The sequence below is a fragment of the Emydura macquarii genome, unplaced genomic scaffold, assembly GCF_026122565.2.
Source record: "Emydura macquarii macquarii isolate MOO-44397 ecotype Brisbane River unplaced genomic scaffold, CSIRO-AGI_Emac_v2 contig_587, whole genome shotgun sequence".
Classification (NCBI taxonomy): domain Eukaryota; kingdom Metazoa; phylum Chordata; order Testudines; family Chelidae; genus Emydura; species Emydura macquarii.
In genome coordinates, this window is record NW_027130724.1 from 9615357 (window position 1) to 9632026 (window position 16670).

A 16670-nucleotide genomic window follows, 5' to 3' on the forward strand; every position below is an offset into this window, starting at 1 on the left:
TTGTTTTTACATGGACAATACTGTCATTAAAGTCAGGGTTTTTTTTTATATTGCACACAGATTGGCTCAGCCTAACCTGCCAGACTCTCAGGGAGTTTGGATTCAGATTCATGATCTGGAGTTTGCAGTCTCTCTCTATGATGGGCTGAAATGTAGATCCAAAAACACTTAAACTTGGAAAAGCTTTTGGCTCTGGATCCAAATTTGGTGGCTTGGCTTTGTTTCCATGCAGCCTGTATCTCTTCTACTACCGAGCTAGGGATTCTCCCCAAGGTAATGTAGTTCCGGAAATGAGTTCTTCTTATATATTATGATTGCAGTCCCACACACCATTGTTCCACTAAACCAAGCATTTCAAAACTAAGTTGCATCTACTTTAAAATTATCCTGCATTTATGCCCTTTCCATGCACTGTGTAAAGTTCCATCCATCTGAGGAGCTCAAAGTCCTTTGCAAACATGGACCAATTATACCTCAAAGCATTCCTGTAAGATGGGTTGTATTTATCCCACTTTATACATGGGAAATTGAGGCACAAAGATTAAAGCTAACATGTTCAAATATGGTGCCCAAAGGTAGACATCTTTTAAATTTTAAATTGATGGTCTGAGGTGAATGGCAGCTGCAGGTGTGCTCCATGCTTCTGATCAATCAGACCATTTATTTATAGGTCCCTAAAGGTAGATTTAAGCGTCTAACTTAGGGGCACCCAAGTTCTGAAAGTTTTGGTCTGGGTGAGTTGTCCAAGGTCACAAACAGTCTGTGGCAGAGGCAAAGACAGAACACTAATTTTCAGAGTCCTGGTTTTGAGATTCACCATAAGATCAAACATCCTCCAGGGATGTGCAGGTGCATACATGTACATACAGTTGAAGAAGGTAGAAAACTGGCTTACAAAAATAAATCCATTTGAGGGTTTTTGCCTTTTAGCTTCTCCACTTCTGAATTGAGGTCATCTTGGGTTTGAAGAATTATTCTGAGATGCACTCCACCATTGTGGATTCTTTCTCTTTCCCTTTTAAAAGACATTACATCCATTCCTCTATGTAAAACAGATGTGTTTTACAAAGAAACGATCCCAGACATTTTTCTGTCTCCTTTTTTTTTTTTTTCTTTGACTGCATTGTCCTGTTTGCAGGAATTCTTAGGCCCGTGACTGACTGCTAACAACAAGACAATGATGCAGTACAAGGTTGCTTACAGCAGATTTCCTGTCAATGCAAGCTATTGATGGAATCAGTTCAATGAAGCAAGGTTATTTCCCTGTGGAGAGACATATTCCCATCAGTCCCATCCTGCCTGACAAGGTTATGTATCCAGCTGTGCTACAGGATCTTTTGTCTTATTCTGTCCTTTTGTGAATGAATAGATTTCCTGCCCTGTTATTACAGTCTTGAGGAGCACTCCTGAGACAGAACACAAAAGATTAGAGTGATTTTTTAACCAGCAAAGGACTTATGACTTCAAGTGTCCTCATCACAAGTTGGATGACTTCTTTTGTCATTAAACTTGCAAGCAAGCAAAATTACTTTAGATCAGGGCTCAAGAGATAGCTCTTTGTTTAATTTAATGTTACCTACCCGGGTAGTAAAATTAGTGTGGATGGATAGTCACATGGTTAAAGTGTTGGACTGAGACTCAGGAAATCTGAATTTATTTCCTAAACCTGCCTTGGACTTCCTATCTGATCTTGGACTACTCACTTCATCTCTGTGTCAGTTCCCCAATAGTAAAATGGGGATAATGCTACTTCCATTTTCCAACCCTTTGTCTGCTATCTATTTAGACTGTAAATTCCTTGGGGCAGAGACTGTCTCTAACTAGGTGTATGTACTGCACCTACTATCTTGGAGCCAATAGGTTTTACTAGAATACAAACAATATAAGTAATACTTAACTTCCAGTCTCCCTATTTGAATGATATTTCTTCATTCCTTTTTCAAAAAATTGGCCAAAAAATTGGGATTTGGACCCTTTCACATCTGAGCTGCTGTCTTGAATCCGGTGTAGGCTGGTCACGATCAAACATCTTTCCTACATAATGGCTAGATCCCTTCCAGCTAGCCCCTGTTCGATGTTGCATGCTGTGGAACTCATGATTTGCCTCATGGTTAATCCTTCCAGGATTTGTGACAATCTCTAGGTCCTTTAACCTAAAATAAGTAGCTGTGGGCGGAAATTACTTAGTAAGCTGATCTTAAATCATCATTGCACTGATTTTTCTTCTCCAGAACACATTTCTTGCTCCTGCCCTTCTCCCACCTCGTCATATTTCTTCTGATATTGTCAAAAGCTTTTTAAATCTCCAAGAAATAAAGGTAAGAAGGTCTGATAGCCCCTCTGTAAATCATAGGCTGGATTAATCCTTAGTTTAATTCCATGAGTTACACCAGGGGTTAACATGACCCAGTGTATAAGAACAGTGTGTCCAGGGGGTAGAGCACTAAAGTTGAAACTAAGGCTGCTGAAATAAGTGCTTTAACATGGTGTTTATGGGGAGACAGGTGCATATAATTAGGAGAATTGATGATGCCGAAGAGGAGTGGGGTCAGGAGTTTGCATAGAGTTTTACTTGGCTGTGTTGAAGTTTTTGTTACACTGTTAACGATTCTCAAATTCTCTTCCGTGTCTGAGGCCCCATTCCAGCAAAGCATTTGAAATATGTGCTAAGCATAGCTACAGTGGGCTTTCTTTGTTTTTATCTTTCTCTTTACTAATGTACCTCTGACTTAAATGTGGAACAAAGGTGTTACACGTCTCTTACAGAGTTTCCATATCATGTATTTAGATGGGACGTTTTCTTCAGGAGATGTGGCAAACAGCTGAGATCTTTGTCAAACATCATCTATAGGTTGCTAAATCCAGTAGAGGGCCAGATCCCCAGATAGTGTAAATCAGCATAACTCCACTGACATCAAAGGAACCATGACATTTTATGGTTCAGGACCAAACCCCTCAATTATACTTTTAGTAAAACTGATGCCTTCAAGGAAAGAACTGTATATTTCTGACTATTGAGAGAATTGTCTTCATCTTTTTCCATGATTTTACACAAACGAACTGCTATTCTTAATTAAATCAAGATTTTATAGACCATCCTAGAAAACTGTTGGACAAAATCATCATAAATTATCAGTTTAGGTAGCGAAAGGGATGTAAATTGACATTTTGTGAACAGCAGCGTCCAGGAGGCGCTCATGATATAAAGGAATTCCATTAAACTCATGAACTAAGTCTTGAATCCAATGCTGTGGCTCAACAAAGCCATCTAGCCATGGAACCTTTTCACAGTTGGGAAATAGCATTTATCATGTAAACAGGAGGAGGTAAGTAACGTACAATATCCACGGGCGGTGCGACCTATTCTATAAGAACCACGCAAAATTCAACATTGCAAAACTATTATTATTAATAAATAAATATCACATATGTTGCATCATACATTGACATGACCCTTTAACAGATGTAGGATAATTCTTATTCCCTCCCCCTAAGAACTTATATACATCAGTTCATATTCTATGGGTGCTAAACATCTATTGGGAGATGTTTGCACCTTCAGCGTCCATGCAGCACTTCCCAAGAGGCAGTAGGTACTCTTAGGATGAGGATTAAAAAAGAAGAAAAAAAATCTTAGTCCATTGATCTATCAACTAGGCAGGTTGAGAGTAGAGAGGAAAATTGGGGAAATGCCTAATGGATTTAGACCATGTCTCCTCTATTTTCAATTAGATGTATGCTCTTAAATCCCTTAGGACTTCTGGAAAAATTGCATTGGTAGTCGTCTACATAAAGGTGATAGACGGAACAATGGAGAGATGAGTGAAAACATAAAGAGAAGAGAGATGATCAAGAATAGAACCTTAAAAGAATTCTAACAGAGGCAGAGAGGAACATGAGGCTGCAGCAGGAGCATTCATTAAGGTAGCAGGAGAGCCAGCAGAGCACAGAGTGGCATAGAGCTAGACACCCTCAGGGAGTTATATGGGTGTTTTTTCAAGTGTAATCATCTTCATATACATACGAGCTGGATATATACAAAATTGTTGTAAGAGCGTCTAAATTATACTTGACTTGATGGATTGATTATATTTGATTGTGTTGATTATGGCTATTAAAATAATTTTGCCATAATGAAAAAAATTATATCCTCAGTTTAATTGCAAATGTCCAAAATGCAGGTTCAACAAATTGTGGAACTCCTCTGCTGAAAAGTTCTATTCAAAGAGTGATATATTGGCTAGAACATTCATGTCAATTTTTCATTGGCTGCCTTGACAGAACTCTCCTCCAGGTTATATATGATGACGTATACAAATTTAAACATTAACATTTAAATAGGAGTAAAAACTCTTTCAGAAGATAAAGTGGCATGTTCAGTTTAGAAGGATGATTCAGTGGTTAGGGCACTAGCTTAGGACTTGGGGAAACATGGGTTCAGTTCCCTCTGTCACCAACTTTCCTGTGTGAGCCCGGGCAAGTGGCTCTTTCTGTGCCTCGGTTCCCTATCAGTAAAATGGAATAATAATACTTCCTGTAACAGGGTAGCTGGCTCATTAAATTAAATTGGTCTCAGCTCTCCTGTTCCAGTCCAGGGGCACCCTAGTTTGGTGCAATGAGGAGGGTGAGACTGTCCCTGGTAGATATAAATGAGAGTCCAGGATCTTAGATAAAATATCAGAGCCCAGATTTGTGAGTGAGTGTGTAGAACCCAGAGTGTAGAACGGGAGAGACTCCAGCATTCTCTGAGTCAAAAGAGCTCAGAGGAAGAGCTGGGCTCAGAGCTTCAGGGATGGGATGCCCTGAAGGAGGGAGCGGTGAGAATTTCTTGCTTGAGCAATAGAACTAGATCAGTCTGGTAAAAGCAGAAGGTGGGAGGGCAGTCGGGGAGTCATCTACAACTTCCTTGGGTCAGAGAGCCATGGCTGAAGGCTGAGAGCAGCAGAGGGAGATGGCTGCTGGCTCGCTGAGCCGGAGAGTCAGAGAAGGCTGAAGTTTGGGGAATGATTTGATCCTGCTGATGGCTCCAGGCAAGAGGTTGAACCCTACATGGGAAGGGAAGAGGTCAGAGAAACATCCCATATAGAAGGACTGAGGTGAGGCAAGGTGAGAGAGGCTGGAGCCATACTTGCTACTGGAGAGTTGGGATGAATGTACTGTTTGGTTTGTGCAGGGCGAATTCTGGTTTAGGGTAGTGGGACTTTTGGTAATTACCCCTGCAAAAGGGCTATTTACGTACTCTGAAGGCTGTATTGAGTTTACTTGAGGAATCAGAGGGAAAATGAGACAAGGGGCCAGTTGCAGGGCTGCCCTGAAGCCACGAGGGAGTGCTGGGAGGAGGCGATACATTTATGCTTCCCTACCTTGCAGAGGTGTTGTGGGGATAAGGACATTAAAGAATGTGAAGTCCTTTGAGACCTGCTGATGAAAAATGCTATATAAAAAATAGGTGGTAGTGGTGTTATTGTTTTACAAGTAGTAAAGTCTCTCTATTTTGAAGGGATACGTGCTAAGGGTATCCAACGGAGAAATTTGAAAAATGAGTATCTATGCTTGTTATGTTTGCCAGTCATTTACTTACACCACTCTTTCTGCACAAAGTAAAGTATATTTGTTAGGCAGTGTATACATCTAAGTACAGCCTTTCAAGGTATTATACCTTTCCTGTCAGTTAAAAAGACTGGGTTTTGTTGCCATACTTCTGTGAGCCCTCTGAAATAAGCACGAATGGAGCAATGTCAATGCAATTCTTTGGACAAGGAAAATAGAAAACTTTCTATTTCTAAAAGAAAATTCTTTGGACAAGGAAAATAGAAACTGCGACTGATATTTCATCTTGTCATGAGAGCCATTGACTTCAGTCAGCTGGAAAGTGCAAACACCCTTACACTGAACAAAATGTTTTTCTTATTTTCTTAAATTAACTTCATTGGCAATCACTTTGTTGCCAAATAGCATCGCTCCATTTTTCTTTCTAGATTTTTCTGCAATGCCTGTCACTGTGGTATCTGAATGTGTCACACAGGCTGGCTGGTCCTTTAAAGATTCATCCTGTGATGGATCATTGACTCTTCCTCCCCCAGCTGATCCTGATCTGTTGGAGATCAGATAGTTCAGCTCAGTTATTCTATGCAGCTGGGGAAGAGATGGAAGCAGTGTGAACCCAGTTAGAGTGGGGAGACCCAGTGGAGAGGAGGTGGGGAGTGCTTTCTCCGTGGGAAGCACCTGAAAGAAGGCCAAGAAGCATGATGGGGAGAAAAGAAGAGAGGCTACTCTCAGGGTGAGCTAAAAGTCTGACTGCAGTCAGGAACCCTGATGAGCCACAGCCTGCGTGAACCCCTGAACAAAGGGCAGGGAGTGCAAGCCCCTGGACTGTGGGATTGTTTGAGGCACAGGAGTCCCTGGGGTGAAGTGTGGGGACTGACCACAGTGGCCAAAGCATGCCTCTGAGGAAGGTGCAACCTATTGAGCTTCCCTGAGCTATGGATATATCTACACTGTGCCTCCCCTTTTATCCCCCCCCAAACCCTCACCCCTTGCTCTGAGACTTTCTGCTGCGCGAATCTACAGATTCAAGCTTGTGATACGGCACCAAAAATAGCCACGTAGATGTTCCTGCTTGGACTATGAAGCCTGGTGAGGCGGGTGGGTCTCAGAGCCTGAGCAGGACCGTTGACACCACTATTTCTAGTGCCATAGCATGAGTCTGTAGACCCGGACTCTGCAGACTCACTGCTGCGGGGCGTCTTTTTGCAGTGTAGATATATCCTGTGAGGCTCCAGAAGGGGCTGACTTCTGTAAAGTATACTGGGTGGAGGGCCAGGTCACTCATGTGGCCAGAGGATAGTGAGACGGAAGCAGAGTTCCCGCATTACTACAGGTGGCGTTGTTAGACAGGAAAGAGCTGCTCTCCCTGACTGGGTGGGGATGTGCCAGTGCAGAGACCACTCCTCTCCTGAATGACACCTAAAATTCTAATGTGAGCACATGGATACCTATTTACTTCTCTCCCTGTTCCAGTTAACCGGGACACGACTTTAGTGTTTTGGTTCATGTTATTGTGGGAAGGCTGACTGAAGAAGCAGGTTTTGCATTTTGCCTTGTAGCTGCTGAGGTTTGTGGTCATCCTGATATCTCCTGGAAGTGAGTCCCACCTTTGAGGTCCAACCACAGACAAAGAGCTCCAGAGTATTGCCAGAAACGCTTTCAGTTCACTCTGCTCAGTTGATCGTACGAGGCAAACCCAGAGTAAGGCCACCCAGGGCCATGGGTGCACCATGACATGAAGCTCCCTGCCCCCCACTTGGGGTGGCCGTGGCACAGGTACTATGTCATTTTTCAGAAGGGCAGAGGTAGTGGCCTGGGGACCCTCATAACCACTCCAGGTGCAGCAGCAGGAGCCTCCCTCCCCTGGGTGAAGAAGGGGCACTTCAGTGTGCCATTAAGAGGCAGGGTGGCAACCCTAGTACTTACACTAGGGATGTTGGTTATCAGCTTGGGTAGGCTGGGCCCTCTGTAGTCTTCTTGTGCCACAGAGGCCTTTATAGGGGTGCTGCTGGTAGGGATCCTACAGCAGTGGGTCTTGGTGCTAACGCCCCATTGAAACACATGATCCAGTTCATGCCTGTCAGAGCTATTGTTTCAGTCTGTCTGCAGACTCAGGCAGATGTTGCTGCAATGGTTACAGTGGGGTCACATTTAGAAGTTAAGCTTCAGAGCTAGAAAGCTTTTTGGGGAGCAGAGAGTTTCCCTTTCTGTGTTGAGGGGACAGTAGTTATCCATTAGCCTCTTTCTGACAACACCTTCCTTGTTTGCTCCTTCCCTGCTGAAGAATGATTAATTAAAGCAGTACAAAAAAGCTTCAAATCGTTCACAAGATGCCTTCTGTTGTCATTCTGAATTAAATGCCTAGATAAACTGGCCAGGGTCCTTCAACTAGCTTCTGGGGACTGATGCAAAATATTTACAGTGTGCTGCAGGATATCTGATGTCAGTCAGAAAAGAAGAATGCCTTCTCCATTGTGTAGTCAAAAGAAGAAATTCCTTCAGGAAAAGTGGAAGAGGGGAGGAAAAAACTGAGAGAAATACAAATATGTCTAAGTAGAATCATAAAGCACTCTGATCTAGTGAGCCAAGGAAAGCTCCAACTCCAATCCTGGCTCTGCTATTGACTCACTGTGTGACTAGGACAAACCTCTTAACCTCTGCATATCTTGGTTTCCCTGCCTGTGAATTATTCTTTACTGCTAAACTAGAGCATAGAGGACCTGACTGAGACTGAAACCCCATTGTGCTACGCACCCTCCATATGCAAAGTAAGAGAGAATTCCCGGACTGAAGACTTAGTCTAAACAGAGAAAATAGACAAAGGGTGAGGGAGAAAACAGAGGCACAGGGAGTTGCTTGCACTGTGTCACAAAGTAGGTTAGTGGCAAAGCCAGGATTAGAACTGAGATCTCATGACACCCAATTCAGAGCTCTATCCAGTATAGCATACTGCATAAGACTACTTACTAGTTAATCTTCCTAGGGCTGTTTGAAGATACAAAGCAATGTAAAAATTCTAAGTATTAATAAGCAATATAAGAGGAAAGCAAAGAAACAGATAGATGCTAATGACAAGGAGAGAAGCTGACATGAGCTTAAAGAAAATAGATGTGATTATAATTGTGTATCCAGAGTTGTCCCAGAAGTTATAAGCAGAAACATTCAGATTCTTGGGGTTTAATCCTATAATATAACAGTTTTGGGTGGGATTTCTAAAGTGCTCAGTGTTGACCTAACTTTGCTCTCATTAAAGTCATTGGGAGAAGAGGTAGGCCAACACTGAGTGCTATTGAAAATCCCACCCTTCATTGTCAAAGGTATGGGTTAGGTTGTTGGGCACTTGGTGTTAAATTCCAATGGAGTAAGGAAGCCTCATGAGAGAATGAAAAGGGTGAGCTACAGCGGTTGCCTCAGTTTAACATTTTTGCCCCTCATAACTAGATGTGAAATAGAGCTGCATCTTTGCAGACCCTTTCCTAGCATGTTAGATGCACTGTGCATGGCTTGACTCCTTACGGAAATGTTTGTAAAACATCTTGCGCTCTTGATGATCTAATTATTTATTGGCAAATGAGAGCTTTAACTGTTATGCTGTCAATATAATGAAGTGTAAATTATTTTTCACTGCAATAAAATATTAATTCTAAAACCTCAGCAAAGCTGGATAATTATCAGCTAAGTAGTAACTAATTACCATTCTGAACCAAGTGTGGAACTTTGCCAGGCCTCGAACTTTAGCCATTGAATCACTGCACTTTCACTGCTGTATAGGGTTGCCAACCCTCCAGGATTGTCCTGGAGTCTCCAGGAATTACTCTTTAATTAAAGATTATGTCATGTGATGAAAGCTCCAGGAATACATCCAGCCAAAACTGGCACCCCTACTTCTGTGGCTTTCCATTCAAACGGTTCCATCTTAAAAAATCTAGGCTAATGGAGTCCTTTATGTACCAAAAAACCCCATATGTAGAGCTCCAGTGACAGATTCTTAGGGTTGAATTCTTAAACCATTCCTAGCTCAATAGTACACTAGTTGTTTCTCCCAGAAATATACTCAGTGGTATTGACTTGTCGTTCACAGGTCAAAACTTCATATAAATCACTGTGGTTTCCTTTAGGACTGTGCATAGATTTATATATTAGACATAAATGATCATGTCAGACTCTTTTGACCTTAGACAAGGCTTTTGCTTCTGTATCTCTTGGGTAGTATGCTTCAGAAACCTTCTTAGACATGTAACAGGAAGGTCATTCTGTCTCTGAGGTACTCTGAGTAACACCAAATGATAGCCTTGGTGATCTGCTGCTTTGAAAAATGTACAGGGGTAGATTGAAAGTTCTGCTGTTCCATATATGGAAGCCAGGTTTTTGTGCTGTAGGAATTTAACATACTAGTGTAACCCACTATCACTACTTTGTAACCTACCTCTGAGGTTTATGATTTCCTGGCAGTGAATACGTATCCTTTATTAAAAGAAAATTCTACACCTTATTGGCCAGCTTGTGCCTTCCAGGACACAAGAAACCTTCCATTTCCCTTATGATTTCCTATTTGAATGGCTTACGTAGGATTTGTGTTACATAGGTCTTGGACTGTCCCTCTGCATGGGGATGAAATTCATCCAGAGTTTTAAGATAAGCGCTACTCTGCAGGACCACCCAGTGACTTACGTCCTGATCCTGACCCCATATAGTTCAGCGGCAAAAGTCTTGCTGAATTTGATGGGAGCAGGATCATGCCCATTGAGAAGTGCATTAGATCCAAGTTTCCAGAGCTCTCACTGTAACTCTGTTACAGTATTAAAAAGGTCTGTGTTTAGCTGTTTTAGAAACCAACTTCTTATACCATTTCAGTTTATGCTATCGTTTGTTGAATACTGTTTGACTCTCAAGTTAAAAGATGAGGGATGCTAGTGCTGTGTACAGTAATACCCAGATGCTGCAGGAAATGGTGCTGGTTACTCAGTTGTTGGAAGTCTTCACTCTGAAAAAAATTCCCAATATGGTGCCATTTTTCATCTGCAAAGAAAGACCCTAATCACATCTGGAAGACCTTAACCACATCCAGATAATAAAGAGCTCATTCAACTTGTTTTTGCAAGAGATGAGCTGGTAAAAAAGGTGGAGAGAGGAGGAAAAGACATGGACCAAAAATTTCAAAGCTGGCTGTCTAAAATCAAGCATCTAAATAGAAGATGGTTTCACTTTCAAAAGTGTTGACTCTGGGCAACCCCAGATGGCACTGAGGTCAGTGAGAGCTGTATATACTTAGCATCTTTGAAAATACCTCCCTATTTAGGTGCCTAACGTTACCACTCAGTTTTGAAAATGTTTGCCTTAAAAAATAAAAAGGAGAGAAATGAAAAATTAGATGAGGGAGGTGAAAGAGGAAAAGGGGAAATAAGAAAAGGAGTTACAAACAGTGAGGGGCAGATAATATTTTCGGAAGAAAAATAAATCCCCCCTACATAAATAAATAAAATGGAAAATGTGTTCATCAGATTCCGTAACCAACAACTGTAGTTCAAGATGATGTTGAGAAGGGGTGGGAAAGAACAGATAACACTGCTATGTGGCTTTCATGCTCCCCCTCTCCCCACCAATTCTATTTTCCCACAGATTTCTGAAAGACCAGTTGTTGTATTTTAATGTGTATTGGCTGTTTGTATAAATATAAGTAATTTGGGCAACATTTTCATAAGTGCCAAAGTGACTTAGGAGCCTTAGTTTTACTGAAAGTCAGTGGCTAAGTCTCCTAAATATTTGAGAAAAATTTTACCCTAAATCTTTCACCGAACTATCTGACTATCTATTCTCCACAAAGTCAACATAATTTTTCCACAAATTTCTTCAAGAAATGGGACTATATCCTATATTCTCCCCCACCCTTCCACCCCACACACTGTTTGGCAGTTTCCTAAAACCCCAGCTAAGGATTAAAAAGAATCTCGCTTGCTGTGTAGGATGGATCTTGTGCTCTGAAGACTCTCTTGGTTTTGTATTGAGATATAATCCTAGGCAGCAAAGAAATCCCCTGGATAACTGCTTTTGTAATTCTCTCCAGTCAGATGTTTGGAGTTTGCGGGAGTAATTAACAGGGTGCTGTCAGTGATTTCCTCAACCCTATTGTTAGCTTTTCTTGGTTCAAGATTTTTGGACATCTTATTTTAAACGACAAATTTAACTTGGTGAACTCATTCAAGGTCACAGAACATATTTAATACATGTGGAGAAGGATCTAAAGCCCTAAATTGTTTGGGATCCAATTTACTAGAGACTTCAGTAGCCGCCTATCCTCCTACTGGTGATTATAACTGAGTGGGGAGCGCCTGAGACTGAACTTTCCAAGGCCTGCAGCAGGCATTCCTCTGATCCTAACATCCAGAGCCTGATTCTTGTGATGATGTATAGATTTTCATGCCACAATGCCAAATTTGCTGTTTCTGTTTGACTGACCAGGAGTTTTTCACGGCAGTAGGGTAAGGGTTTCTCCTATAATTATGGACACCAACATTTTCAAATTTTAGATGCCTAAGTTAGGCAGCTAAATAAATGTCCTGATGGCCCACAACTCCAGCTGAAATCAGTGGGAACTAGAGGTGCTCAGCACCTTTGAAAATCAGGCAACTTTTAGGTAGGGGCCTTATCTTACATCTGAAAATTTTGGCTTGAGGTCTGAGCTGTATTTAGTATCTCTTATATGGGGTGTGATGTGTCCAGTTGCCAAGATGACAGACACCATGGATAAATATCTGAAATAAATACATAAGATATTTATTTTGATAGTTTGTTCAGTGTCTATTCCTGTAGCAGCTATGTTAAATATCTACATGGAAATGATGCTGGTGTTCAGAGGGGGGTTTGCAAGCTGCACAGGGAACTGGAAAATCCCTTTTCCAGCTAGGATATTCACAGTTCTGGGGAAAATGCACATTCCACTGACAAAGATGAATGCTAATTGATAAAAGTATGAACCAGGTCCTCAGTTGATGTAAATTGGTATGGTTCCACTGACTTCAATGCTACTAAACTGATTTATATCAGCTGAGGATCTGGTCCCATATCTCCCAGAAAAAAAGGCAGCACATACACTATATTAGCAGCCTAAATACTGTGACCATAATCAGACTAAATCTGGCAGGAAAACTGCATTCAGAACTCTACCAGCCGTGACTTCCCGCTGCAGTTATAACTCTGAACAACTCCAGCACACTCCACAAGCTAGAGTAAGACTGGACATTTTTCTGAAAGATATAATCTAGTTCAAAGAGGAGTTATTTTAGGAAAGTCCTATGGACTGTGTTATGGAGAGGTGGTCAGATTAGATGGTCACAGTGGTCTCCTCTGGCCTTATAATCTAAGAAGTGACTGCAGTCCACAAAAGTGGAGAAAGGAGAGATGTAACAATGGTGTTAAACATATTGTAAAATAAATTGTTCTCATGTTTACCATAAGTACTATGTGCATTGTTTTATATTAACTGTTACCTGAACTGATAGAAGGACTGTGAATCCATTTCCCTGATGAGCATCAGTGAGCAAAGCATGTCTGCGTTATTTTAAGGCAGTATTGAGAGAATGTCAAGCATTTGCTAATAGAATTGTTAATTTTTGAATGAAATGTAGGTGTTCATAACATCTGTGTAGTCCCCCAACTAATGTCTTGTCATCAGCTGATTCTCTGTAGACTTTCTGAAAACAACATCTGAACCCAGTGGTTAAGGGGAGAGACTACCAAAAGGGAAAAATTAATGCACCTGCATATTTAATCATCGTTTTCTTGTATTTAAATACCTTGAAGAGGAAAGCATTGTGTGTTTTCTTTACATTGTAAATAATATACCAACCTAAGGAGGGAAGGTGACCTTGCTTTATTCAGGTAAAACTTCTGTGGGAATTTTGCCTGAGAGAAGAAGCTATCAAAGAGGCTTTTGTTTGAGTAAGAGCTAGAGAACTGGGCTCTAAGACGAATGTCCTCCACCTGCCTGTGCGTTCTTTGGGCTAAATCCAGCTTGCATTATGGATGCAAGTAAATCCCATTGACTTCAGTGAGATAACTCATATGAGTAAAATGAGCAGGATTAAGCTCTTTGTCTGTAGATGTTAGAAGGGTTAACTTTACAGATAGGTTTCAAAAAAGGCAACCATTATTATTTTATTAATGATTTGTACTGCATAGCATCTAGAAACCCCCAGCTGCAATTGGAGACCTTTGGGCTATGTCCTGTACAAACACAATGACAGACAGCGCCAATGACCTTGTCATCTAAATTGAAAAGATAAAGGGGTTGGGAGGGGGGAGAGGAGAAAGATATGAAGTGACTTGCCCCTGGGTCGCACAGCAGGCCAGTGGCAGAGGTGACATTAGAACCGAGGTGTCCTGGTTCCCAGTCCATCGAGCTGTCCACTAATTACACTGCTGCCTCCCCTTACTTTAAAGGTGAGAAATACCAATGGAAAGAACAAAGTGGCGTTACATGCATTTTACAGCTAGCACTATAGTTCGCGCCGTCCATTCTTTTTTAAATCTCCAGCACTCTCATATGCAAAAATAATTCTAGATCCCTTGAAATGTTTATGGAAAAATCCTGTAGAACTCATATATGAAGGTGTTAAATACTATGAATGGTTTGTTCAGGTTTTATTTACTGCGTGTTTCCTCTAATTTTATTTTTATTTACAGCTGAGTTTTTTTTAAATCTGAAACTTGGTGGTTTTGGTAAACCCATTTCATCCACTACCCTGACTGACTTTTTTTCCCCCAGGATGGATGAAAATCAGTTACTTTAAAAAAAAAAAAAAAAAAAAAAAAAAAAAATTAAATTTGGATGTTTCATTTGTCAGATTTTTTTTTAAATTTAAACTAAAACCAAGTTTATTTTAAAAATCTATTTTAAAATTTGAAATTGACAACCTATGTTTATCCTAAATTTATAATCTGTTAAAATACAAAAAATATTAAGCAGTACATATTTGCTGTCAAGTTTTAAAGATAGTCAAACCATTCAACTGGTTGAAATAAATGGCTAAGCATCTGGAATCAAAGTTTGCTAAAATGCTAAAGCAGCTTTTTGCCAGCAGTGGTCTTTCCTGCAGGTCTTTCCTTCATTTTGGTTCATTCAACTTGTTCAATTCAATGCCTAGTTCACTCAAAGTTAAGAAACCAGTTGGAAGCTTGTTTTCTTCTTCCAATCTATGGAAAAAAAACTAGGTATAAGATCTTCTAGATCTAACCTCTTGAAGACAAAGTGGCCATAAACAGAAAGCTCAATTAACTAACTAATGTTAGTACTTCATTTGTTTAAATAATCAATTATTTAAAAAAATGTTTTGCATTGAAAACTAACCCCTCTCCAATGTATCCAGCACATTTGAGGTAGTTTTATTTAAATATATAAATACAATCCTGTTTTTGTACTTTTTTAATTGAATTTGGATTTCCATCCAAATAGAGCTTGACACAAATTGCAAGTAAAAAAATTAATCATCTAATAAATAAGAAACACACAATCATTTTCCAACAGAAAAAAATACAAATCAAGAATCTGAATAAATGTAAGTTGTTATATAATTGCTTACATGTGTATAGATATAAGGTTCTCCCGGTTAGCAAAAAGGAAGCACCAAATTTAGTATAAAAGCTATATTCAGTTGCAAATCAACATGTTGAAATGGTGACCAACCAATGAGACTCTTTCTTTAGGAAGATAACTAAATGTTCAAATGCAAAATATGATTAAAATCAATTATTTAATTCGAGATTAATATCAGTTATATTCCTGGCTCTCTCATTGACCAGACCTCCAAAACACCCCAGCTCTCTATCTTTGTTTCCCCTCCCCCTTTTTGTCTGTCTTGTCTATTTAATTGTTAACTCTTTGGGGACAGGGATCTTCTCTTACATGTTTATATCAGGCCTACTACAATGGGGCCCTGATTTTGATTGGCATCTATAGACACTGCTGTCCATAATAAAAATAGATACTAATTTAGCACACGGTACCCAGTGTTTAACTCAGAATGTGCATTTCTACCATCTTCAGTCTAGAAACCTGCATTATGACAAAAAATTATGAAAGAACTAATGAGAGGTTCTTTCATGGGGGCAAAATAGAGACTGACACTTAGAGAACAATAGAACTGATTACATGCAATAGAAGTGTTGCTCATTAAAACAATGTGGTGTTCTGAATCCCTCTGCCCTATGGACTGTATTTAAAAAAAAAAAAAAAAAAAAAGGGAATTTTAAGAGGAAGAGGAGGACCAGAAGTGATGGTAGTGCCACACACATGTCTTGAAAGCTTTTATGAATGTGCAAGGCATAGGCACTTGGGAGCTGCAGAGAAAGGGTAAAGATGTTGGCCAAGATTTTCAAAGCTGGGTGCCTAAAGTTAGGCTCCTAAATCCAAACAGAAGCACCTAAACATAAATGGACTGATTTTTCAAAAGTGGTAAGCACCCTGTAGCTCCTGTAGATTTCAGTTGGAGCTTCTGGAGCTACCTCACTTTACAGTTTTTGAAAAATCTCACCTTTTTGCAACTCATTTTGAAAATCTTGGCCAGCATGTCCATTGCCTTGATCGCGCACCAGTTCTGCTGAAAACAATAGTTTTAGGGAGAGAGATTCTTTTGCCAGGGAAAAAGTGTGGCTCAAGCCATGGTTAGGATGCAATATTCTGATCCTGGAAAACCTTTCCACAGGCACCAAAGGGATGGGGCTCCATTGCACTGGTTTCGACCAGTGTCAGAAATCAGAAACAGTCAGAACAGGAGGTTCTTTTCATTGCTTACAAGTACTCCTAATTCTACCTATACCGATGACCAGAAACAAATTAAAACGAAAGGATCCGCAACATTCTTCTCATCATAATTGTATGTATTTTCTGTAGTGCCCATGATGTGCTGGGCACTGTGCAAACACAAGTGCAGGCTTTGTCCCTTTGCCAAACTGTTTACACTCTGAAAAGACAAAGCAACCCGAGAGAATAGTGCAGGGCAAAAGAAAGGGCTCATAAGGAAAAGTGGCCTGGTGGTAACTGAACACATCCTGATAATACAATTTAAAAAAAATTTTTTTTTGGCCATGACCAAGAAGTGAAGCGAACCAAAGATACAGAGGGCATG

The 16670-nt window shown here is 40.5% G+C and overlaps 1 protein-coding gene across 5 annotated transcripts in view; it reads right to left on the bottom strand.

The window, feature by feature from the left end:
- KCNC1 (potassium voltage-gated channel subfamily C member 1) overlaps positions 1-16670 on the bottom strand; it is a 145047-nt gene that overhangs the window by 61560 nt on the left and 66817 nt on the right. The gene's annotated exons all lie outside the window — the stretch shown is intronic.